Source organism: Procambarus clarkii, chromosome 10 (genome assembly GCF_040958095.1).
Source record: "Procambarus clarkii isolate CNS0578487 chromosome 10, FALCON_Pclarkii_2.0, whole genome shotgun sequence".
NCBI lineage: Eukaryota > Metazoa > Arthropoda > Malacostraca > Decapoda > Cambaridae > Procambarus > Procambarus clarkii.
Window position 1 is genome coordinate 4221264 of NC_091159.1, and position 27411 is coordinate 4248674.

A 27411-nucleotide genomic window follows, 5' to 3' on the forward strand; every position below is an offset into this window, starting at 1 on the left:
CTTTTTATACCCATCATATGCCAAGTACTGAAAGTGGCATTTGGTCACATTTGTCCCAAACCTCCCTACAGTTTTCAAAATATCCCAATCATCCCAATTTCGAGGCCTGAGCCATATTTTGGAGCCAAATTCTGGCTCTATGCATGTATTCGCGGTTTGAAATTACGATATTTTATACCCAACATATGCCAAGTCCTGAAAGCGGCAGTGAGTCACATTTTGCACAAACTCCACTGCAGTTTTCTAAATATCCAAAATATTCCAATTTCGTGGCCTGAACAATATTTTGGAGCCAAATTCTAGCTTTCTGCTCATATACGCAGTTTGAAATTACGACTTGTTTATGCCCAACATATGCCAAGTACTGAAAGCGGCGTTTGGTCACATTTGTCCCAAACCCCCCTTGCAGTTTTCAAAATATCTCAAACATCCCAATTTCGAGGCCTGAGCAATATTTTGGAGCCAACTTCAGGCTCTATGCACGTTTTCGCGGTTTGAAATTACGATATATTATACCCAACATATGCCAAGTCCTGAAAGCGGCAGTGAGTAACATTTTGCACAATCTCCCCTGCAGTTTTCTAAATATCCCAAATATCCCAATTTCGAGGCCTGAACAATATTTTGGAGCCAAATTCTAGCTTTCTGCACGTATTCGCAGTTTGAAATTACGACTTTTTTATGCCCAACATATGCTAAGTACTGAAAGCGGCGTTTGGTCACATTTGTCACAATCCCCCCTGAAGTTTTCAAAATATCCCAAACATCCCAATTTCGAGGCCTGAGCAATATTTTGGAGCCAAATTCTGGCTCTCTGCACGTATTCGCAGTTTGAAATTACGACTTTTTTATGCCCAACATATGCTAAGTACTGAAAGCAGCGTTTGGTCACATTTGTCCCAAACACCCCACCCCCTGCAGTTTTCAAAATATCTCAAACATCCCAATTTCGAGGCCTGAGCAATATTTTGGAGCCAAATTCTGGCTCTATGCACGTATTCGCGGTTTAAAATTACGACATTTTATACCCAACATATGCCAAGTCCTGAAAGCGGCAGTGATTCACATTTCGCACAAACTCCCCGGCAGTTTTCGAAATATCCCAAATATCCTAATTTTGAGGCCTGAGCTATATTTTGGAGCCAAATTCTGGCTCTCTGCACGTATTCGAAGTTTGAAATTACGACTTTTTATACCCATCATATGCCAAGTACTGAAAGTGGCATTTGGTCACATTTGTCCCAAACCTCCCTGCAGTTTTCAAAATATCCCAAACATCCCAATTTCGAGGCCTGAGCCATATTTTGGAGCCAAATTCTGGCTCTATGCACGTATTCGCGGTTTGAAATTACGATATTTTATACCCAACATATGCCATCTCCTGAAAGCGGCAGTGAGTCACATTTTGCACAAACTCGCCTGCAGTTTTCTAAATATCCCAATTTCGAGGCCTGAACAATATTTTGGAGCCAAATTCTAGCTTTCTGCACGTATTCGCAGTTTGAAATTACGACTTTTTTATGCCCAACATATGCTAAGCACTGAAAGCGGCTTTGGTCACATTTGTCCCAATCCCCCTTGCAGTTTTCAAAATATCCCAAACATCTCAATTTCGAGGCCTGAGCCATATTTTGGAGCAAAATTCTGGCTCTTTGCACGTATTCGCGGTTTGAAATTACGACATTTTATACCCAACATATGTTAAGTACTGAACGCGGCATTTGGTCACATTTGTCCAAACCCCCCCCCCCCCCCTGCAGTTCTCAAGATATCCCAAACATCACAATTTCGAGGCCTGAGCCATATTTTGGAGCCAAATTCTGGTTCTATGCACGTATTCGAAGTTTGAAATTACGACATTTTATACCCAACATATGCCAAGTCCAGAAAGCGGCAGTGATTCACATTTCGCACAAACTCCCCTGCAGTTTTCGAAATATCCCAAATATCCCAATTTTGAGGCCTGAGCTATATTTTGGAGCCAAGATCTGGCTCTCTGCACGTATTCGAAGTTTGAAATTACGACTTTTTACACCCATCATATGCCAAGTACTGAAAGTGGCATTTGGTCACATTTGTCCCAAACCCCCCCTCCCCTGCAGTTTTCTAAATATCCAAAATATCCCAATTTCGAGGCCTGAACAATATTTTGGAGCCAAATTCTAGCTTTCTGCTCATATACGCAGTTTGAAATTACGAATTTTTATGCCCAACATATGCCAAGTACTGAAAGCGGCGTTTGGTCACATTTGTCCCAAACCCCTCTTGCAGTTTTCAAAATATCTCAAACATCCCAATTTCGAGGCCTGAGCAATATTTTGGAGCCAACTTCTGGCTCTATGCACGTATTCGCGGTTTAAAATTACGACATTTTATACCCAACATATGCCAAGTCCTGAAAGCGGCAGTGAGTCACATTTCGCACAAACTCACCTGCAGTTTTCGAAATATCCCAAATATCAAAATTTTGAGGCCTGAGCCATATTTTGGAGCCAAATTCTGGCACTCTGCACGTATTTGAAGTTTGAAGTTACGACTTTTTATATCCAACATATGCCAAGTACTGAAAGTGGCATTTGGTCACATTTGTTCCAAACCTCTCTGCAGTTTTCAAAATATCCCAAACATCCCAATTTCGAGGCATAAGCCATATTTTGGAGCAAAATTCTGGCTCACTGCACGTATTCGCAGTTTGAAATTACGAATTTATATACTCAACATATGCCAAGTACTGAAAGCCGTGTTTCGTCACATTTGTCCCAAACCTCCCTGCAGTTTTCAAAATATCCCAAACATCCCAATTTCGAGGCCTGAGCCATATTTTAGAGCCAAATTCTGGCTCTATGCTCGTTTTCGCGGTTTGAAATTACGATATATATACCCAACATATCCCAAGTCCTGAAAGCGGCAGTGAATCACATTTTGCTCAAACTCCCCTGCAGTTTTCTAAATATCCCAAATATCCCAATTTCGAGGCCTGAACAATATTTTGGAGCCAAATTCTATCTTTCTGCACGTATTCGCAGTTTGAAATTACGACTTTTTTATGCCCAACATATGCTAAGTACTGAAAGCGGCGTTTGGTCACATTTGTCTCAATCCCCCCTGCAGTTTTCAAAATATCCCAAACATCCCAATTTCGAGGCCTGAGCAATATTTTGGAGCCAAATTCTGGCTCTCTGCACGTATTCGCAGTTTGAAATTACAACTTTTTTATGCCCAACATATGCTAAGTACTGAAAGCAGCGTTTGGTCACATTTGTCCCAACCCCCCCCCCCCCTGCAGTTTTCAAAATATCTGAAACATCCCAATTTCGAGGCCTGAGCAATATTTTGGAGCCAAATTCTAGCTCTATGCACGTATTCGCGGTTTGAAATTACGATATTTTATACCAAACATATGCCAAGTCCTGTAAGCGGCAGTGAGTCACATTTCGCACAAACTCACTTGCAGTTTTCTATATATCCAAAATATCCCAATTTCGAGGCCTGAACAATATTTTGGAGCCAAATTCTAGCTTTCTGCTCATATTCGCAGTTTGAAATTATGACTTTTTTATACCCAATATATGCCAAGTACTGAAAGCGGAGTTTGGTCACATTTGTCCCCCCCCCCCTGCAGTTTTCAAAATATCCCAAACATCCCAATTTCGAGGCCTGACCCATATTTTGGAGCCAAATTCTAGCTCTATGCACGTATTCGCGGTTTGAAATTACGACATTTTATACCCAACATATGCAAAGTCCTGTAAGCGGCAGTGAGTCACATTTCGCACAAACTCCCCTGCAGTTTTCGAAATATCCCAAATATCCCAATTTCGAGGCCTGAACAATATTTTGGAGCCAAATTCTGGCTCTATGCACGTATTCGCGGTTTTAAATTACGATATTTTATACCCAACATATGCCATCTCCTGAAAGCGCCAGTGAGGCACATTTCGCACAAACTCGCCTGCAGTTTTCTAAATATCCCAAATATCCCAATTTCGAGGCCTGAACAATATTTTGGAGCCAAATTCTAGCTTCCTGCACTAATTCGCAGTTTGAAATTACGATTTTTTTATGCCTAACATATGCCAAGAACTGAAAGCGGCGTTTGGTCACATTTGTCCCAAACCCCCCCTTGCAGTTTTCAAAATATCTCAAACATCGCAATTTCGAGGCCTGAGCAATATTTTGGAGCCAAATTCTGGCTCTATGCACGTATTCGCGGTTTAAAATTACGACATTTTATACCCAACATATGCTAAGTCCTGAAATCGGCAGTGATTCACATTTCCACAAACTCCCCGGCAGTTTTCGAAATATCCCACATATCGAAATTTTGAGGCCTGAGCTATATTTTGGAGCCGAATTCTAGCTTTCTGCACGTATTCGCACTTTGAAATTACGACTTTTTTATGCCCAACATATGCTAAGTACTGAAAGAACGTTTGGTCACATTTGTCCCAAACCCCCCCCCCCCCTCCCCTGCAGTTTTCAAAATATCTCAAACATCCCAATTTTGAGGCCTGAGCAATATTTTGGAGCCAAATTCTAACTCTATGCACGTATTTGCGGTTTGAAATTACGACATTTTATACCCAACATATGCCAAGTACTGAACGCGGCGTTTGGTCACATTTGTCCAAACCCCCCCCCCCCCCTGCAGTTCTCAAGATATCCCAAACATCACAATTTCGAGGCCTGAGCCATATTTTGGAGCCAAATTCTGGTTCTATGCACGTATTCGAAGTTTGAAATTACGACATTTTATACCCAACATATGCCAAGTCCTGAAAGCGGCAGTGATTCACATTTCGCACAAACTCCCCTGCAGTTTTCTATATATCCAAAATATCCCAATTTCGAGGCCTGAACAATATTTTGGAGCCAAATTCTAGCTTTCTGCTCATATTCGCAGTTTGAAATTACGACTTTTTTATACCCAATATATGCCAAGTACAGAAAGCGGAGTTTGGTCACATTTGTCCCCCCCCCCTGCAGTTTTCAAAATATCCCAAACATCCCAATTTCGAGGCCTGACCCATATTTTGGAGCCAAATTCTAGCTCTATGCACGTATTCGCGGTTTGAAATTACGACATTTTATACCCAACATATGCAAAGTCCTGTAAGCGGCAGTGAGTCACATTTCGCACAAACTCCCCTGCAGTTTTCGAAATATCCCAAATATCCCAATTTTGAGGCCTGAGCTATATTTTGGAGCCAAATTCTGGCACTCTGCACGTATTCGAATTTTGAAGTTACGACTTTTTATATCCAACATTTGCCAAGTACTGAAAGTGGCATTTGGTCACATTTGTCCCAAACCTCCCTGCAATTTTCAAAATATCCCAAACATCCCAATTTCGAGGCCTGAGCCATAATTTGGAGCCAAATTCTGGCTCTATGCACGTTTTCGCGGTTTGAAATTACGATATAATATACCCAACATATGCCAAGTCCTGAAAGCGGCAGTGAGTCACATTTCGCACAAACTCTCCTGCAGTTTTCTAAATATCCCAAATATCCCAATTTCGAGGCCTGAACAATATTTTGGAGCCAAATTCTAGCTTTCTGCACGTATTCGCAGTTTGAAATTACGACTTTTTTATGCAAAACATATGCTAAGTACTGAAAGCGGCTTTGGTCACATTTGTCCCAATCCCCCTTGCAGTTTTCAAAATATCCCAAACATCTCAATTTCGAGGCCTGAGCCATATTTTGGAGCAAAATTCTGGCTCTATGCACGTATTCGCGGTTTGAAATTACGACATTTTATACCCAACATATGCCAAGTCCTGAAAGCGGCAGTGATTCACATTTCGCACAAACTCCCCTGCAGTTTTCGAAATATCCCAAATATCCCAATTTTGCGGCCTGAGCTATACTTTGGAGCCAAATTCTGGCTCTCTGCACGTATTCGAAGTTTTAAATTACGACTTTTTATACCCATCATATGCCAAGTACTGAAAGTGGCATTTGGTCACATTTGTCCCAAACCTCCCTACAGTTTTCAAAATATCCCAATCATCCCAATTTCGAGGCCTGAGCCATATTTTGGAGCCAAATTCTGGCTCTATGCATGTATTCGCGGTTTGAAATTACGATATTTTATACCCAACATATGCCAAGTCCTGAAAGCGGCAGTGAGTCACATTTTGCACAAACTCCACTGCAGTTTTCTAAATATCCAAAATATTCCAATTTCGTGGCCTGAACAATATTTTGGAGCCAAATTCTAGCTTTCTGCTCATATACGCAGTTTGAAATTACGACTTGTTTATGCCCAACATATGCCAAGTACTGAAAGCGGCGTTTGGTCACATTTGTCCCAAACCCCCCTTGCAGTTTTCAAAATATCTCAAACATCCCAATTTCGAGGCCTGAGCAAAATTTTGGAGCCAACTTCAGGCTCTATGCACGTTTTCGCGGTTTGAAATTACGATATATTATACCCAACATATGCCAAGTCCTGAAAGCGGCAGTGAGTAACATTTTGCACAATCTCCCCTGCAGTTTTCTAAATATCCCAAATATCCCAATTTCGAGGCCTGAACAATATTTTGGAGCCAAATTCTAGCTTTCTGCACGTATTCGCAGTTTGAAATTACGACTTTTTTATGCCCAACATATGCTAAGTACTGAAAGCGGCGTTTGGTCACATTTGTCACAATCCCCCCTGAAGTTTTCAAAATATCCCAAACATCCCAATTTCGAGGCCTGAGCAATATTTTGGAGCCAAATTCTGGCTCTCTGCACGTATTCGCAGTTTGAAATTACGACTTTTTTATGCCCAACATATGCTAAGTACTGAAAGCAGCGTTTGGTCACATTTGTCCCAAACACCCCACCCCCTGCAGTTTTCAAAATATCTCAAACATCCCAATTTCGAGGCCTGAGCAATATTTTGGAGCCAAATTCTGGCTCTATGCACGTATTCGCGGTTTAAAATTACGACATTTTATACCCAACATATGCCAAGTCCTGAAAGCGGCAGTGATTCACATTTCGCACAAACTCCCCGGCAGTTTTCGAAATATCCCAAATATCCTAATTTTGAGGCCTGAGCTATATTTTGGAGCCAAATTCTGGCTCTCTGCACGTATTCGAAGTTTGAAATTACGACTTTTTATACCCATCATATGCCAAGTACTGAAAGTGGCATTTGGTCACATTTGTCCCAAACCTCCCTGCAGTTTTCAAAATATCCCAAACATCCCAATTTCGAGGCCTGAGCCATATTTTGGAGCCAAATTCTGGCTCTATGCACGTATTCGCGGTTTGAAATTACGATATTTTATACCCAACATATGCCAAGTCCTGAAAGCGGCAGTGAGTCACATTTTGCACAAACTCCCCTGCAGCTTTCTAAATATCCAAAATATCCCAATTTCGAGGCCTGAACAATATTTTGGAGCCAAATTCTAGCTTTCTGCACGTATTCGCAGTTTGAAATTACGTCTTTTTTATGCCCAACATATGCTAAGTACTGAAAGCGGCGTTTGGTCACATTTGTCCCAAACCCCCCCCTCCCCTGCAGTTTTCAAAATATCTCAAACATCCCAATTTCGAGGCCTGAGCAATATTTTGGAGCCAAATTCTGGCTCTATGCACGTATTCGCGGTTTGAAATTACGATATTTTATACCCAACATATGCCATCTCCTGAAAGCGGCAGTGAGTCACATTTTGCACAAACTCGCCTGCAGTTTTCTAAATATCCCAATTTCGAGGCCTGAACAATATTTTGGAGCCAAATTCTAGCTTTCTGCACGTATTCGCAGTTTGAAATTACGACTTTTTTATGCCCAACATATGCTAAGCACTGAAAGCGGCTTTGGTCACATTTGTCCCAATCCCCCTTGCAGTTTTCAAAATATCCCAAACATCTCAATTTCGAGGCCTGAGCCATATTTTGGAGCAAAATTCTGGCTCTTTGCACGTATTCGCGGTTTGAAATTACGACATTTTATACCCAACATATGTTAAGTACTGAACGCGGCATTTGGTCACATTTGTCCAAACCCCCCCCCCCCCTGCAGTTCTCAAGATATCCCAAACATCACAATTTCGAGGCCTGAGCCATATTTTGGAGCCAAATTCTGGTTCTATGCACGTATTCGAAGTTTGAAATTACGACATTTTATACCCAACATATGCCAAGTCCAGAAAGCGGCAGTGATTCACATTTCGCACAAACTCCCCTGCAGTTTTCGAAATATCCCAAATATCCCAATTTTGAGGCCTGAGCTATATTTTGGAGCCAAGATCTGGCTCTCTGCACGTATTCGAAGTTTGAAATTACGACTTTTTACACCCATCATATGCCAAGTACTGAAAGTGGCATTTGGTCACATTTGTCCCAAACCCCCCCTCCCCTGCAGTTTTCTAAATATCCAAAATATCCCAATTTCGAGGCCTGAACAATATTTTGGAGCCAAATTCTAGCTTTCTGCTCATATACGCAGTTTGAAATTACGAATTTTTATGCCCAACATATGCCAAGTACAGAAAGCGGCGTTTGGTCACATTTGTCCCAAACCCCTCTTGCAGTTTTCAAAATATCTCAAACATCCCAATTTCGAGGCCTGAGCAATATTTTGGAGCCAACTTCTGGCTCTATGCACGTATTCGCGGTTTAAAATTACGACATTTTATACCCAACATATGCCAAGTCCTGAAAGCGGCAGTGAGTCACATTTCGCACAAACTCACCTGCAGTTTTCGAAATATCCCAAATATCAAAATTTTGAGGCCTGAGCCATATTTTGGAGCCAAATTCTGGCACTCTGCACGTATTTGAAGTTTGAAGTTACGACTTTTTATATCCAACATATGCCAAGTACTGAAAGTGGCATTTGGTCACATTTGTTCCAAACCTCTCTGCAGTTTTCAAAATATCCCAAACATCCCAATTTCGAGGCATAAGCCATATTTTGGAGCAAAATTCTGGCTCACTGCACGTATTCGCAGTTTGAAATTACGAATTTATATACTCAACATATGCCAAGTACTGAAAGCCGTGTTTCGTCACATTTGTCCCAAACCTCCCTGCAGTTTTCAAAATATCCCAAACATCCCAATTTCGAGGCCTGAGCCATATTTTAGAGCCAAATTCTGGCTCTATGCTCGTTTTCGCGGTTTGAAATTACGATATATATACCCAACATATCCCAAGTCCTGAAAGCGGCAGTGAATCACATTTTGCACAAACTCCCCTGCAGTTTTCTAAATATCCCAAATATCCCAATTTCGAGGCCTGAACAATATTTTGGAGCCAAATTCTATCTTTCTGCACGTATTCGCAGTTTGAAATTACGACTTTTTTATGCCCAACATATGCTAAGTACTGAAAGCGGCGTTTGGTCACATTTGTCTCAATCCCCCCTGCAGTTTTCAAAATATCCCAAACATCCCAATTTCGAGGCCTGAGCAATATTTTGGAGCCAAATTCTGGCTCTCTGCACGTATTCGCAGTTTGAAATTACAACTTTTTTATGCCCAACATATGCTAAGTACTGAAAGCAGCGTTTGGTCACATTTGTCCCAACCCCCCCCCCCCCTGCAGTTTTCAAAATATCTGAAACATCCCAATTTCGAGGCCTGAGCAATATTTTGGAGCCAAATTCTAGCTCTATGCACGTATTCGCGGTTTGAAATTACGATATTTTATACCAAACATATGCCAAGTCCTGTAAGCGGCAGTGAGTCACATTTCGCACAAACTCCCTTGCAGTTTTCTATATATCCAAAATATCCCAATTTCGAGGCCTGAACAATATTTTGGAGCCAAATTCTAGCTTTCTGCTCATATTCGCAGTTTGAAATTATGACTTTTTTATACCCAATATATGCCAAGTACTGAAAGCGGAGTTTGGTCACATTTGTCCCCCCCCCCCTGCAGTTTTCAAAATATCCCAAACATCCCAATTTCGAGGCCTGACCCATATTTTGGAGCCAAATTCTAGCTCTATGCACGTATTCGCGGTTTGAAATTACGACATTTTATACCCAACATATGCAAAGTCCTGTAAGCGGCAGTGAGTCACATTTCGCACAAACTCCCCTGCAGTTTTCGAAATATCCCAAATATCCCAATTTCGAGGCCTGAACAATATTTTGGAGCCAAATTCTGGCTCTATGCACGTATTCGCGGTTTTAAATTACGATATTTTATACCCAACATATGCCATCTCCTGAAAGCGCCAGTGAGGCACATTTCGCACAAACTCGCCTGCAGTTTTCTAAATATCCCAAATATCCCAATTTCGAGGCCTGAACAATATTTTGGAGCCAAATTCTAGCTTCCTGCACTAATTCGCAGTTTGAAATTACGATTTTTTTATGCCTAACATATGCCAAGAACTGAAAGCGGCGTTTGGTCACATTTGTCCCAAACCCCCCCTTGCAGTTTTCAAAATATCTCAAACATCGCAATTTCGAGGCCTGAGCAATATTTTGGAGCCAAATTCTGGCTCTATGCACGTATTCGCGGTTTAAAATTACGACATTTTATACCCAACATATGCTAAGTCCTGAAATCGGCAGTGATTCACATTTCCACAAACTCCCCGGCAGTTTTCGAAATATCCCACATATCGAAATTTTGAGGCCTGAGCTATATTTTGGAGCCGAATTCTAGCTTTCTGCACGTATTCGCACTTTGAAATTACGACTTTTTTATGCCCAACATATGCTAAGTACTGAAAGAACGTTTGGTCACATTTGTCCCAAACCCCCCCCCCCTCCCCTGCAGTTTTCAAAATATCTCAAACATCCCAATTTTGAGGCCTGAGCAATATTTTGGAGCCAAATTCTAACTCTATGCACGTATTTGCGGTTTGAAATTACGACATTTTATACCCAACATATGCCAAGTACTGAACGCGGCGTTTGGTCACATTTGTCCAAACCCCCCCCCCCCCCCCTGCAGTTCTCAAGATATCCCAAACATCACAATTTCGAGGCCTGAGCCATATTTTGGAGCCAAATTCTGGTTCTATGCACGTATTCGAAGTTTGAAATTACGACATTTTATACCCAACATATGCCAAGTCCTGAAAGCGGCAGTGATTCACATTTCGCACAAACTCCCCTGCAGTTTTCTATATATCCAAAATATCCCAATTTCGAGGCCTGAACAATATTTTGGAGCCAAATTCTAGCTTTCTGCTCATATTCGCAGTTTGAAATTACGACTTTTTTATACCCAATATATGCCAAGTACTGAAAGCGGAGTTTGGTCACATTTGTCCCCCCCCCTGCAGTTTTCAAAATATCCCAAACATCCCAATTTCGAGGCCTGACCCATATTTTGGAGCCAAATTCTAGCTCTATGCACGTATTCGCGGTTTGAAATTACGACATTTTATACCCAACATATGCAAAGTCCTGTAAGCGGCAGTGAGTCACATTTCGCACAAACTCCCCTGCAGTTTTCGAAATATCCCAAATATCCCAATTTTGAGGCCTGAGCTATATTTTGGAGCCAAATTCTGGCACTCTGCACGTATTCGAATTTTGAAGTTACGACTTTTTATATCCAACATTTGCCAAGTACTGAAAGTGGCATTTGGTCACATTTGTCCCAAACCTCCCTGCAGTTTTCAAAATATCCCAAACATCCCAATTTCGAGGCCTGAGCCATACTTTGGAGCCAAATTCTGGCTCTATGCACGTTTTCGCGGTTTGAAATTACGATATAATATACCCAACATATGCCAAGTCCTGAAAGCGGCAGTGAGTCACATTTCGCACAAACTCTCCTGCAGTTTTCTAAATATCCCAAATATCCCAATTTCGAGGCCTGAACAATATTTTGGAGCCAAATTCTAGCTTTCTGCACGTATTCGCAGTTTGAAATTACGACTTTTTTATGCAAAACATGTGCTAAGTACTGAAAGCGGCTTTGGTCACATTTGTCCCAATCCCCCTTGCAGTTTTCAAAATATCCCAAACATCTCAATTTCGAGGCCTGAGCCATATTTTAGAGCAAAATTCTGGCTCTATGCACGTATTCGCGGTTTGAAATTACGATATTTTATACCCAACATATGCCAAGTCCTGAAAGCGGCAGTGATTCACATTTCGCACAAACTCCCCTGCAGTTTTCGAAATATCCCAAATATACCAATTTTGAGGCCTGAGCTATATTTTGGAGCCAAATTTTGGCTCTCTGCACGTATTCGAAGTTTGAAATTACGAATTTTTATACCCAACATATGCCAAGTACTGAAAGTGGCATTTGGTCACATTTGTCCCAAACCTCCCTACAGTTTTCAAAATATCCCAAACATCCCAATTTCGAGGCCTGAGCCTTATTTTGGAGCCAAATTCTGGCTCTATGCACGTATTCGCGGTTTGAAATTACGATATTTTATACCCAACATATGCCAAGTCCTGAAAGCGGAGGTGAGTCACATTTTGCACAAACTCCACTGCAGTTTTCTAAATATCCAAAATATCCCAATTTCGAGGCCTGATCAATATTTTGGAGCCAAATTCTAGCTTTCTGCTCATATACGCAGTTTGAAATTACGACTTTTTTATGCCCAACATATGCCAAGTACTGAAAGCGGTGTTTGGTCACATTTGTCCCAAACCCCCCTTGCAGTTTTCAAAATATCTCAAACATCCCAATTTCGAGGCCTGAGCAATATTTTGAAGCCAACTTCAGGCTCTATGAACGTTTTCGCGGTTTGAAATTACGATATATTATACCCAACATATGCCAAGTCCTGAAAGCGGCAGTGAGTCACATTTTGCACAAACTCCCCTGCAGTTTTCTAAATATCCCAAATATCCAAATTTCGAGGCCTGAACAATATTTTGGAGCCAAATTCTAGCTTTCTGCACGTATTCGCAGTTTGAAATTACGACTTTTTTATGCCCAACATATGCTAAGTACTGAAAGCGGCGTTTGGTCACATTTGTCTCAATCCCCCCTGCAGTTTTCAAAATATCCCAAACATCCCAATTTCAAGGCCTGAGCAATATTTTGGAGCCAAATTCTGGCTCTTTGCACGTATTCGCAGTTTAATATTACGACTTTTTTCTGCCCAACATATGCTAAGTACTGAAAGCAGCATTTGGTCACATTTGTCCCAAACACCCCCCCCCCCCTGCAGTTTTCAAAATATCTCAAACATACAAATTTCGAGGCCTGAGCAATATTTTGGAGCCAAATTCTGGCTCTATGCACGTATTCGCGGTTTTAAATTACGATATTTTATACCCAACATATGCCATCTCCTGAAAGCGGCAGTGAGGCACATTTCGCACAAACTCGCCTGCAGTTTTCTAAATGTCCCAAATATCCCAATTTCGAGGCCTGAACAATATTTTGGAGCCAAATTCTAGCTTCCTGCACTAATTCGCAGTTTGAAATTACGATTTTTTTATGCCTAACATATGCCAAGAACTGAAAGCGGCGTTTGGTCACATTTGTCCCAAACCCCCCCTTGCAGTTTTCAAAATATCTCAAACATCGCAATTTCGAGGCCTGAGCAATATTTTGGAGCCAAATTGTGGCTCTATGCACGTATTCGCGGTTTAAAATTACGACATTTTATACCCAACATATGCCAAGTCCTGAAATCGGCAGTGATTCACATTTCCACAAACTCCCCGGCAGTTTTCGAAATATCCCACATATCGAAATTTTGAGGCCTGAGCTATATTTTGGAGCCGAATTCTAGCTTTCTGCACGTATTCGCACTTTGAAATTACGACATTTTATACCCAACATATGCCAAGTCCTGAAAGCGGCAGTGAGTCACATTTCGCACAAACTCACCTGCAGTTTTCGAAATATCCCAAATATCAAAATTTTGAGGCCTGAGCCATATTTTGGAGCCAAATTCTGGCACTCTGCACGTATTTGAAGTTTGAAGTTACGACTTTTTATATCCAACATATGCCAAGTACTGAAAGTGGCATTTGGTCACATTTGTTCCAAACCTCTCTGCAGTTTTCAAAATATCCCAAACATCCCAATTTCGAGGCATAAGCCATATTTTGGAGCAAAATTCTGGCTCACTGCACGTATTCGCAGTTTGAAATTACGAATTTATATACTCAACAAATGCCAAGTACTGAAAGCCGTGTTTCGTCACATTTGTCCCAAACCTCCCTGCAGTTTTCAAAATATCCCAAACATCCCAATTTCGAGGCCTGAGCCATATTTTAGAGCCAAATTCTGGCTCTATGCTCGTTTTCGCGGTTTGAAATTACGATATATATACCCAACATATGCCAAGTCCTGAAAGCGGCAGTGAATCACATTTTGCACAAACTCCCCTGCAGTTTTCTAAATATCCCAAATATCCCAATTTCGAGGCCTGAACAATATTTTGGAGCCAAATTCTATCTTTCTGCACGTATTCGCTGTTTGAAATTACGACTTTTTTATGCCCAACATATGCTAAGTACTGAAAGCGGCGTTTGGTCACATTTGTCTCAATCCCCCCTGCAGTTTTCAAAATATCCCAAACATCCCAATTTCGAGGCCTGAGCAATATTTTGGAGCCAAATTCTGGCTCTCTGCACGTATTCGCAGTTTGAAATTACGACTTTTTTATGCCCAACATATGCTAAGTACTGAAAGCAGCGTTTGGTCACATTTGTCCCAAACCCCCCCCCCCTGCAGTTTTCAAAATATCTGAAACATCCCAATTTCGAGGCCTGAGCAATATTTTGGAGCCAAATTCTAGCTCTATGCACGTATTCGCACTTTGAAATTACGACTTTTTTATGCCCAACATATGCTAAGTACTGAAAGAACGTTTGGTCACATTTGTCCCAAACCCCCCCCCCCCCCTCCCCTGCAGTTTTCAAAATATCTCAAACATCCCAATTTTGATGCCTGAGCAATATTTTGGAGCCAAATTCTAACTCTATGCACGTATTTGCGGTTTGAAATTACGACATTTTATACCCAACATATGCCAAGTACTGAACGCGGCGTTTGGTCACATTTGTCCAAACCCCCCCCCCCCCCCTGCAGTACTCAAGATATCCCAAACATCACAATTTCGAGGCCTGAGCCATATTTTGGAGCCAAATTCTGGTTCTATGCACGTATTCGAAGTTTGAAATTACGACATTTTATACCCAACATATGCCAAGTCCTGAAAGCGGCAGTGATTCACATTTCGCACAAACTCCCCTGCAGTTTTCGAAATATCCCAAATATCCCAATTTTGAGGCCTGAGCTATATTTTGGAGCCAAGATCTGGCTCTCTGCACGTATTCGAAGTTTGAAATTACGACTTTTTACACCCATCATATGCCAAGTACTGAAAGTGGCATTTGGTCACATTTGTCCCAAACCCCCCCCTCCCCTGCAGTTTTCTAAATATCCAAAATATCCCAATTTCGAGGCCTGAACAATATTTTGGAGCCAAATTCTAGCTTTCAGCTCATATACGCAGTTTGAAATTACGAATTTTTATGCCCAACATATGCCAAGTACTGAAAGCGGCGTTTGGTCACATTTGTCCCAAACCCCTCTTGCAGTTTTCAAAATATCTCAAACATCCCAATTTCGAGGCCTGAGCAATATTTTGGAGCCAACTTCTGGCTCTATGCACGTATTCGCGGTTTAAAATTACGACATTTTATACCCAACATATGCCAAGTCCTGAAAGCGGCAGTGAGTCACATTTCGCACAAACTCACCTGCAGTTTTCGAAATATCCCAAATATCAAAATTTTGAGGCCTGAGCCATATTTTGGAGCCAAATTCTGGCACTCTGCACGTATTTGAAGTTTGAAGTTACGACTTTTTATATCCAACATATGCCAAGTACTGAAAGTGGCATTTGGTCACATTTGTTCCAAACCTCTCTGCAGTTTTCAAAATATCCCAAACATCCCAATTTCGAGGCATAAGCCATATTTTGGAGCAAAATTCTGGCTCACTGCACGTATTCGCAGTTTGAAATTACGAATTTATATACTCAACATATGCCAAGTACTGAAAGCCGTGTTTCGTCACATTTGTCCCAAACCTCCCTGCAGTTTTCAAAATATCCCAAACATCCCAATTTCGAGGCCTGAGCCATATTTTAGAGCCAAATTCTGGCTCTATGCTCGTTTTCGCGGTTTGAAATTACGATATATATACCCAACATATGCCAAGTCCTGAAAGCGGCAGTGAATCACATTTTGCACAAACTCCCCTGCAGTTTTCTAAATATCCCAAATATCCCAATTTCGAGGCCTGAACAATATTTTGGAGCCAAATTCTATCTTTCTGCACGTATTCGCAGTTTGAAATTACGACTTTTTTATGCCCAACATATGCTAAGTACTGAAAGCGGCGTTTGGTCACATTTGTCTCAATCCCCCCTGCAGTTTTCAAAGTATCCCAAACATCCCAATTTCGAGGCCTGAGCAATATTTTGGAGCCAAATTCTGGCTCTCTGCACGTATTCGCAGTTTGAAATTACGACTTTTTTATGCCCAACATATGCTAAGTACTGAAAGCAGCGTTTGGTCACATTTGTCCCAAACCCCCCCCCCCCCTGCAGTTTTCAAAATATCTGAAACATCTTAATTTCGAGGCCTGAGCAATATTTTGGAGCCAAATTCTAGCTCTATGCACGTATTCGCGGTTTGAAATTACGATATTTTATACCAAACATATGCCAAGTCCTGAAAGCGGCAGTGAGTCACATTTTGCACAAACTCCCCTGCAGTTTTCTATATATCCAAAATATCCCAATTTCGAGGCCTGAACAATATTTTGGAGCCAAATTCTAGCTTTCTGCTCATATTCGCAGTTTGAAATTACGACTTTTTTATACCCAATATATGCCAAGTACTGAAAGCGGAGTTTGGTCACATTTGTCCCCCCCCCCTGCAGTTTTCAAAATATCCCAAACATCCCAATTTCGAGGCCTGACCCATATTTTGGAGCAAAATTCTGGCTCTATGCACGTATTCGCGGTTTGAAATTACGACATTTTATACCCAACATATGCAAAGTCCTGTAAGCGGCAGTGAGTCACATTTCGCACAAACTCCCCTGCAGTTTTCGAAATATCCCAAATATCCCAATTTTGAGGCCTGAGCTATATTTTGGAGCCAAATTCTGGCACTCTGCACGTATTTGAAGTTTGAAGTTACGACTTTTTATATCCAACATTTGCCAAGTACTGAAAGTGGCATTTGGTCACATTTGTCCCAAACCTCCCTGCAGTTTTCAAAATATCTTAAACATCCCAATTTCTAGGCCTGAGCCATACTTTGGAGCCAAATTCTGGCTCTCTGCACGTATTCGCAGTTTAATATTACGACTTTTTTATGCCCAACATATGCTAAGTACTGAAAGCAGCGTTTGGTCACATTTGTCCCAAACACCCCCCTTCCCTGCAGTTTTCAAAATATCTCAAACATCCCAATTTCGAGGCCTGAGCAATATTTTGGAGCCAAATTCTGGCTCTATGCACGTATTCGCGGTTTGAAATTACGATATTTTATACCCAACATATGCCATCTCCTGAAAGGGGCAGTGAGTCACATTTCGCACAAACTCGCCTGCAGTTTTCTAAATATCCCAAATATCCCAATTTCGAGGCCTGAACAATATTTTGGAGCCAAATTCTAGCTTCCTGCACATATTCGCAGTTTGAAATTACGAATTTTTTATGCCTAACATATGCCAAGAACTGAAAGCGGCGTTTGGTCACATTTGTCCCAAACCCCCCCTTGCAGTTTTCAAAATATCTCAAACATCCCAATTTCGAGGCCTGAGCCATACTTTGGAGCCAAATTCTGGCTCTATGCACGTTTTCGCGGTTTGAAATTACGATATATTATACCCAACATATGCCAAGTCCTGAAAGCGGCAGTGAGTCACATTTCGCACAAACTCTCCTGCAGTTTTCTAAATATCCCAAATATCCCAATTTCGAGGCCTGAACAATATTTTGGAGCCAAATTCTAGCTTTCTGCACGTACTCGCAGTTTGAAATTACGACTTTTTTATGCAAAACATATGCTAAGTACTGAAAGCGGCTTTGGTCATATTTGTCCCAATCCCCCTTGCAGTTTTCAAAATATCCCAAACATCTCAATTTCGAGGCCTCAGCCATATTTTGGAGCAAAATTCTGGCTCTATGCACGTATTCGCGGTTTGAAATTACGACATTTTATACCCAACATATGCCAAGTCCTGAAAGCGGCAGTGATTCACATTTCGCACAAACTCCCCTGCAGTTTTCGAAATATCCCAAATATCCCAATTTTGAGGCCTGAGCTATATTTTGGAGCCAAATTCTGGCTCTCTGCACGTATTCGAAGTTTGAAATTACGACTTTTTATACCCAACATATGCCAAGTACTGAAAGTGGCATTTGGTCACATTTGTCCCAAACCTCCCTACAGTTTTCAAAATATCCCAAACATCCCAATTTCGAGGCCTGAGCCATATTTTGGAGCCAAATTCTGGCTCTATGCACGTATTCGCGGTTTGAAATTACGATATTTTATACCCAACATATGCCAAGTCCTGAAAGCGGCAGTGAGTCACATTTTGCACAAACTCCACTGCAGTTTTCTAAATATCCAAAATATCCCAATTTCGAGGCCTGATCAATATTTTGGAGCCAAATTCTAGCTTTCTGCTCATATACGCAGTTTGAAATTACGACTTTTTTATGCCCAACATATGCCAAGTACTGAAAGCGGCGTTTGGTCACATTTGTCCCAAACCCCCCTTGCAGTTTTCAAAATATCTCAAACATCCCAATTTCGAGGCCTGAGCAATATTTTGGAGCCAACTTCAGGCTCTATGCACGTTTTCGCGGTTTGAAATAACGATATATTATACCCAACATATGCCAAGTCCTGAAAGCGGCAGTGAGTCACATTTTGCACAAACTCCCCTGCAGTTTTCTAAATATCCCAAATATCCCAATTTCGAGGCCTGAACAATATTTTGGAGCCAAATTCTAGCTTTCTGCACGTATTCGCAGTTTGAAAAAACGACTTTTTTATGCCCAACATATGCTAAGTACTGAAAGCGGCGTTTGGTCACATTTGTCTCAATCCCCCCTGCAGTTTTCAAAATATCCCAAACATCCCAATTTCAAGACCTGAGCAATAATTTGGAGCCAAATTCTGGCTCTTTGCACGTATTCGCAGTTTGAAATTACGACTTTTTTCTGCCCAACATATGCTAAGTACTGAAAGCAGCATTTGGTCACATTTGTCCCAAACACCCCCCCCCCCCTGCAGTTTTCAAAATATCTCAAACATACAAATTTCGAGGCCTGAGCAATATTTTGGAGCCAAATTCTGGCTCTATGCACGTATTCGCGGTTTTAAATTACGATATTTTATACCCAACATATGCCATCTCCTGAAAGCGGCAGTGAGGCACATTTCGCACAAACTCGCCTGCAGTTTTCTAAATATCCCAAATATCCCAATTTCGAGGCCTGAACAATATTTTGAAGCCAAATTCTAGCTTCCTGCACTAATTCGCAGTTTGAAATTACGACTTTTTTATGCCTAACATATGCCAAGAACTGAAAGCGGCGTTTGGTCACATTTGTCCCAAACCCCCCCTTGCAGTTTTCAAAATATCTCAAACATCCCAATTTCGAGGCCTGAGCAATATTTTGGAGCCAAATTCTGGCTCTATGCACGTATTCGCGGTTTAAAATTACGACATTTTATACCCAACATATGCCAAGTCCTGAAATCGGCAGTGATTCACATTTCCACAAACTCCCCGGCAGTTTTCGAAATATCCCACATATCGAAATTTTGAGGCCTGAGCTATATTTTGGAGCCGAATTCTAGCTTTCTGCACGTATTCGCACTTTGAAATTACGACTTTTTTATGCCCAACATATGCTAAGTACTGAAAGAACGTTTGGTCACATTTGTCCCAAACCCCCCCCCCCCTCCCCTGCAGTTTTCAAAATATCTCAAACATCCCAATTTCGAGGCCTGAGCAATATTTTGTAGCCAAATTCTAACTCTATGCACGTATTTGCGGTTTGAAATTACGACATTTTATACCCAACATATGCCAAGTATTGAACGCGGCGTTTGGTCACATTTGTCCAAACCCCCCCCCCCCCCCTGCAGTTCTCAAAATATCCCAAACATCACAATTTCGACGCCTGAGCCATATTTTGGAGCCAAATTCTGGTTCTATGCACGTATTCGCGGTTTGAAATTACGACATTTTATACACAACATATGCCAAGTCTTGAAAGCGGCAGTGATTCACATTTCGCACAAACTCCCCTGCAGTTTTCGAAATATCCCAAATATCCCAATTTTGAGGCCTGAGCTATATTTTGGGGCCAAGATCTGGCTCTCTGCACGTATTCGAAGTTTGAAATTACGACTTTTTTATGCCCAACATATGCCAAGTACTGAAAGCGGCATTTGGTCACATTTGTCCCAAACCCCCCTTGCAGTTTTCAAAATATCTCAAACATCCCAATTTCGAGGCCTGAGCAATATTTTGGAGCCAACTTCTGGCTCTATGCACGTATTCGCGGTTTAAAATTACGACATTTTATACCCAACATATGCCAAGTCCTGAAAGCGGCAGTGAGTCACATTTCGCACAAACTCTCCTGCAGTTTTCTAAATATCCCAAATATCCCAATTTCGAGGCCTGAACAATATTTTGGAGCCAAATTCTAGCTTTCTGCACGTACTCGCAGTTTGAAATTACGACTTTTTTATGCAAAACATATGCTAAGTACTGAAAGCGGCTTTGGTCACATTTGTCCCAATCCCCCTTGCAGTTTTCAAAATATCCCAAACATCTCAATTTCGAGGCCTGAGCCATATTTTGGAGCAAAATTCTGGCTCTATGCACGTATTCGCGGTTTGAAATTACGACATTTTATACCCAACATATGCCAAGTCCTGAAAGCGGCAGTGATTCACATTTCGCACAAACTCCCCTGCAGTTTTCGAAATATCCCAAATATCCCAATTTTGAGGCCTGAGCTATATTTTGGAGCCAAATTCTGGCTCTCTGCACGTATTCGAAGTTTGAAATTACGACTTTTTATACCCAACATATGCCAAGTACTGAAAGTGGCATTTGGTCACATTTGTCCCAAACCTCCCTACAGTTTTCAAAATATCCCAAACATCCCAATTTCGAGGCCTGAGCCATATTTTGGAGCCAAATTCTGGCTCTATGCACGTATTCGCGGTTTGAAATTACGATATTTTATACCCAACATATGCCAAGTCCTGAAAGCGGCAGTGAGTCACATTTTGCACAAACTCCACTGCAGTTTTCTAAATATCCAAAATATCCCAATTTCGAGGCCTGATCAATATTTTAGAGCCAAATTCTAGCTTTCTGCTCATATACGCAGTTTGAAATTACGACTTTTTTATGCCCAACATATGCCAAGTACTGAAAGCGGCGTTTGGTCGCATATGTCCCAAACCCCCCTTGCAGTTTTCAAAATATCTCAAACATCCCAATTTCGAGGCCTGAGCAATATTTTGGAGCCAACTTCAGGCTCTATGCACGTTTTCGCGGTTTGAAATAACGATATATTATACCCAACATATGCCAAGTCCTGAAAGCGGCAGTGAGTCACATTTTGCACAAACTCCCCTGCAGTTTTCTAAATATCCCAAATATCCCAATTTCGAGGCCTGAACAATATTTTGGAGCCAAATTCTAGCTTTCTGCACGTATTCGCAGTTTGAAAAAACGACTTTTTTATGCCCAACATATGCTAAGTACTGAAAGCGGCGTTTGGTCACATTTGTCTCAATCCCCCCTGCAGTTTTCAAAATATCCCAAACATCCCAATTTCAAGGCCTGAGCAATAATTTGGAGCCAAATTCTGGCTCTTTGCACGTATTCGCAGTTTGAAATTACGACTTTTTTCTGCCCAACATATGCTAAGTACTGAAAGCAGCATTTGGTCACATTTGTCCCAAACACCCCCCCCCCCCCTGCAGTTTTCAAAATATCTCAAACATACAAATTTCGAGGCCTGAGCAATATTTTGGAGCCAAATTCTGGCTCTATGCACGTATTCGCGGTTTTAAATTACGATATTTTATACCCAACATATGCCATCTCCTGAAAGCGGCAGTGAGGCACATTTCGCACAAACTCGCCTGCAGTTTTCTAAATATCCCAAATATCCCAATTTCGAGGCCTGAACAATATTTTGGAGCCAAATTCTAGCTTCCTGCACTAATTCGCAGTTTGAAATTACGACTTTTTTATGCCTAACATATGCCAAGAACTGAAAGCGGCGTTTGGTCACATTTGTCCCAAACCCCCCCTTGCAGTTTTCAAAATATCTCAAACATCCCAATTTCGAGGCCTGAGCAATATTTTGGAGCCAAATTCTGGCTTTATGCACGTATTCGCGGTTTAAAATTACGACATTTTATACCCAACATATGCCAAGTCCTGAAATCGGCAGTGATTCACATTTCCACAAACTCCCCGGCAGTTTTCGAAATATCCCATATATCGAAATTTTGAGGCCTGAGCTATATTTTGGAGCCGAATTCTAGCTTTCTGCACGTATTCGCACTTTGAAATTACGACTTTTTTATGCCCAACATATGCTAAGTACTGAAAGAACGTTTGGTCACATTTGTCCCAAACCCCCCCCCCCCCCCCCTTCCCCTGCAGTTTTCAAAATATCTTAAACATCCCAATTTCGAGGCCTGAGCAATATTTTGGAGCCAAATTCTAACTCTATGCACGTATTTGCGGTTTGAAATTACGACATTTTATACCCAATATATGCCAAGTCTTGATAGCGGCAGTGAGTCAAATTTCGCACAAACTCCCCTGCATGTTTCGAAATATCCCAAATATCCCAATTTCGAGGCCTGAGCCATATTTTGGAGCCAAATTCTGGCTCTCTGCACGTATTCGCAGTTTGAAATTACGACTTTTTTATACCCAACATATTCAAAGTACTGAACGCGGCGTTTGGTCACATTTGTCCAAAACCCCCCCTGCAGTTTTCAAAATATCCCAAACATCTCAATTTCGAGGCCTGAGCCATATTTTGGAGCCAAATTCTAGCTTTCTGCACGTACTCGCAGTTTGAAATTACGACTTTTTTATGCAAAACATATGCTAAGTACTGAAAGCGGCTTTGGTCACATTTGTCCCAATCCCCCTTGCAGTTTTCAAAATATCCCAAACATCTCAATTTCGAGGCCTGAGCCATATTTTGGAGCAAAATTCTGGCTCTATGCACGTATTCGCGGTTTGAAATTACGACATTTTATACCCAACATATGCCAAGTCCTGAAAGCGGCAGTGATTCACATTTCGCACAAACTCCCCTGCAGTTTTCGAAATATCCCAAATATCCCAATTTTGAGGCCTGAGCTATATTTTGGAGCCAAATTCTGGCTCTCTGCACGTATTCGAAGTTTGAAATTACGACTTTTTATACCCAACATATGCCAAGTACTGAAAGTGGCATTTGGTCACATTTGTCCCAAACCTCCCTACAGTTTTCAAAATATCCCAAACATCCCAATTTCGAGGCCTGAGCCATATTTTGGAGCCAAATTCTGGCTCTATGCACGTATTCGCGGTTTGAAATTACGATATTTTATACCCAACATATGCCAAGTCCTGAAAGCGGCAGTGAGTCACATTTTGCACAAACTCCACTGCAGTTTTCTAAATATCCAAAATATCCCAATTTCGAGGCCTGATCAATATTTTAGAGCCAAATTCTAGCTTTCTGCTCATATACGCAGTTTGAAATTACGACTTTTTTATGCCCAACATATGCCAAGTACTGAAAGCGGCGTTTGGTCACATATGTCCCAAACCCCCCTTGCAGTTTTCAAAATATCTCAAACATCCCAATTTCGAGGCCTGAGCAATATTTTGGAGCCAACTTCAGGCTCTATGCACGTTTTCGCGGTTTGAAATAACGATATATTATACCCAACATATGCCAAGTCCTGAAAGCGGCAGTGAGTCACATTTTGCACAAACTCCCCTGCAGTTTTCTAAATATCCCAAATATCCCAATTTCGAGGCCTGAACAATATTTTGGAGCCAAATTCTAGCTTTCTGCACGTATTCGCAGTTTGAAAAAACGACTTTTTTATGCCCAACATATGCTAAGTACTGAAAGCGGCGTTTGGTCACATTTGTCTCAATCCCCCCTGCAGTTTTCAAAATATCCCAAACATCCCAATTTCAAGGCCTGAGCAATAATTTGGAGCCAAATTCTGGCTCTTTGCACGTATTCGCAGTTTGAAATTACGACTTTTTTCTGCCCAACATATGCTAAGTACTGAAAGCAGCATTTGGTCACATTTGTCCCAAACACCCCCCCCCCCCCTGCAGTTTTCAAAATATCTCAAACATACAAATTTCGAGGCCTGAGCAATATTTTGGAGCCAAATTCTGGCTCTATGCACGTATTCGCGGTTTTAAATTACGATATTTTATACCCAACATATGCCATCTCCTGAAAGCGGCAGTGAGGCACATTTCGCACAAACTCGCCTGCAGTTTTCTAAATATCCCAAATATCCCAATTTCGAGGCCTGAACAATATTTTGGAGCCAAATTCTAGCTTCCTGCACTAATTCGCAGTTTGAAATTACGACTTTTTTATGCCTAACATATGCCAAGAACTGAAAGCGGCGTTTGGTCACATTTGTCCCAAACCCCCCCTTGCAGTTTTCAAAATATCTCAAACATCCCAATTTCGAGGCCTGAGCAATATTTTGGAGCCAAATTCTGGCTCTATGCACGTATTCGCGGTTTAAAATTACGACATTTTATACCCAACATATGCCAAGTCCTGAAATCGGCAGTGATTCACATTTCCACAAACTCCCCGGCAGTTTTCGAAATATCCCATATATCGAAATTTTGAGGCCTGAGCTATATTTTGGAGCCGAATTCTAGCTTTCTGCACGTATTCGCACTTTGAAATTACGACTTTTTTATGCCCAACATATGCTAAGTACTGAAAGAACGTTTGGTCACATTTGTCCCAAACCCCCCCCCCCCCTCCCCTGCAGTTTTCAAAATATCTCAAACATCCCAATTTCGAGGCCTGAGCAATATTTTGGAGCCAAATTCTAACTCTATGCACGTATTTGCGGTTTGAAATTACGACATTTTATACCCAACATATGCCAAGTACTGAACGCGGCGTTTGGTCACATTTGTCCAAACCCCCCCCCCCCCCCTGCAGTTCTCAAAATATCCCAAACATCACAATTTCGACGCCTGAGCCATATTTTGGAGCCAAATTCTGGTTCTATGCACGTATTCGCGGTTTGAAATTACGACATTTTATACCCAACATATGCCAAGTCTTGAAAGCGGCAGTGATTCACATTTCGCACAAACTCCCCTGCAGTTTTCGAAATATCCCAAATATCCCAATTTTGAGGCCTGAGCTATATTTTGGGGCCAAGATCTGGCTCTCTGCACGTATTCGAAGTTTGAAATTACGACTTTTTTATGCCCAACATATGCCAAGTACTGAAAGCGGCATTTGGTCACATTTGTCCCAAACCCCCCTTGCAGTTTTCAAAATATCTCAAACATCCCAATTTCGAGGCCTGAGCAATATTTTGGAGCCAACTTCTGGCTCTATGCACGTATTCGCGGTTTAAAATTACGACATTTTATACCCAACATATGCCAAGTCCTGAAAGCGGCAGTGAGTCACATTTCGCACAAACTCACCTGCAGTTTTCAAAATATCCCAAATATCAAAATTTTGAGGCCTGAGCCATATTTTGGAGCCAAATTCTGGCACTCTGCACGTATTTGAAGTTTGAAGTTACGACTTTTTATATCCAACATATGCCAAGTACTGAAAGTGGCATTTGGTCACATTTGTTCCAAACCTCCCTGCAGTTTTCAAAATATCCCAAACATCCCAATTTCGAGGCATGAGCCATATTTTGGAGCAAAATTCTGGCTCTCTGCACGTATTCGCAGTTTGAAATTACGAATTTATATACCCAACATATGCCAAGTACTGAAAGCGGCGTTTGGTCACATTTGTCTCAATCCTCCCTGCAGTTTTCAAAATATCCCAAACATCCCAATTTCGAGGCCTGAGCAATATTTTGGAGCCAAATTCTGGCTCTCTGCACATATTCGCAGTTTGAAATTACGACTTTTTTATGCCCAACATATGCTAAGTACTGAAAGCAGCGTTTGGTCACATTTGTCCCAAACCCCCCCCCCCCCCCCCCTGCAGTTTTCAAAATATCTCAAACATCCCAATTTCGAGGCCTGAGCAATATTTTCGAGCCAAATTCTGGCTCTATGCACGTATTCGCGGTTTGAAATTACGATATTTTATACCCAACATATTCCATCTCCTGAAAGCGGCAGTGAGTCACATTTCGCACAAACTCGCCTGCAGTTTTCTAAATATCCCAAATATCCCAATTTCGATGCCTGAACAATATTTTGGAGCCAAATTCTAGCTTCCTGCACATATTCGCAGTTTGAAATTACGACTTTTTTATGCCCAACATATGCGAAGTACTGAAAGCAGCGTTTGGTCACATTTGTCCCAAACCCCCCCCCCCCCTTGCAGTTTTCAAAATATCCCAAACATCTCAATTTCGAGGCCTGAGCCATATTTTGGAGCAAAATTCTGGCTCTATGCACGTATTCGCTGTTTGAAATTACGACATTTTATACCCAACATATGCCAAGTCCTGAAAGCGGCAGTGATTCACATTTCGCACAAACTCCCCGGCAGTTTTCGAAATATCCCAAATATCCCAATTTTGAGGCCTGGACAATATTTTGGAGCCAAATTCTAGCTTTCTGCACGTATTCACAGTTTGAAATTACGACTTTTTTATGCAAAACATATGCTAAGTACTGAAAGCGGCAATTGGTCACATTTGTCACAAATCCCTCCCTGCAGTTTTCAAAATATCTCAAACATCCCAATTTCGAGGCCTGAGCAATATTTTGGAGCCAAATTCTGGCTCTATGCACGTATCCGCAGTTTGAAATTACGACATTTTATACCCAACATATGCCAAGTCCTGAAATCGGCAGTGAGTCACATTTCGCACAAACTTATCTGCAGCTTTCGAAATAACCCAAATATCCCAATTTTGAGGCCTGAGCCATATTTTGGAGCCAAATTCGGGATCTCTGCACGTATTTGCAGTTTAAAATTACCACTTTTTTATACCCAACATATGCCAAGTACTGAAAGCGGCGTTTGGTTTCATTTGTCTCAATCGCCCCTGCAGTTTTCAAAATATTCCAAACATCCAAATTTCGAGGCCTGAGCCATATTTTGGAGCCAAATTCTGGCTCTCTGCACGTATCCGCAGTTTGAAATTACAACTTTTTTATACCCAATATATGCCAAGTACTGAAAGCTGAGTTTGGTCACATTTGTCCCAAACCCCTCCTGCAG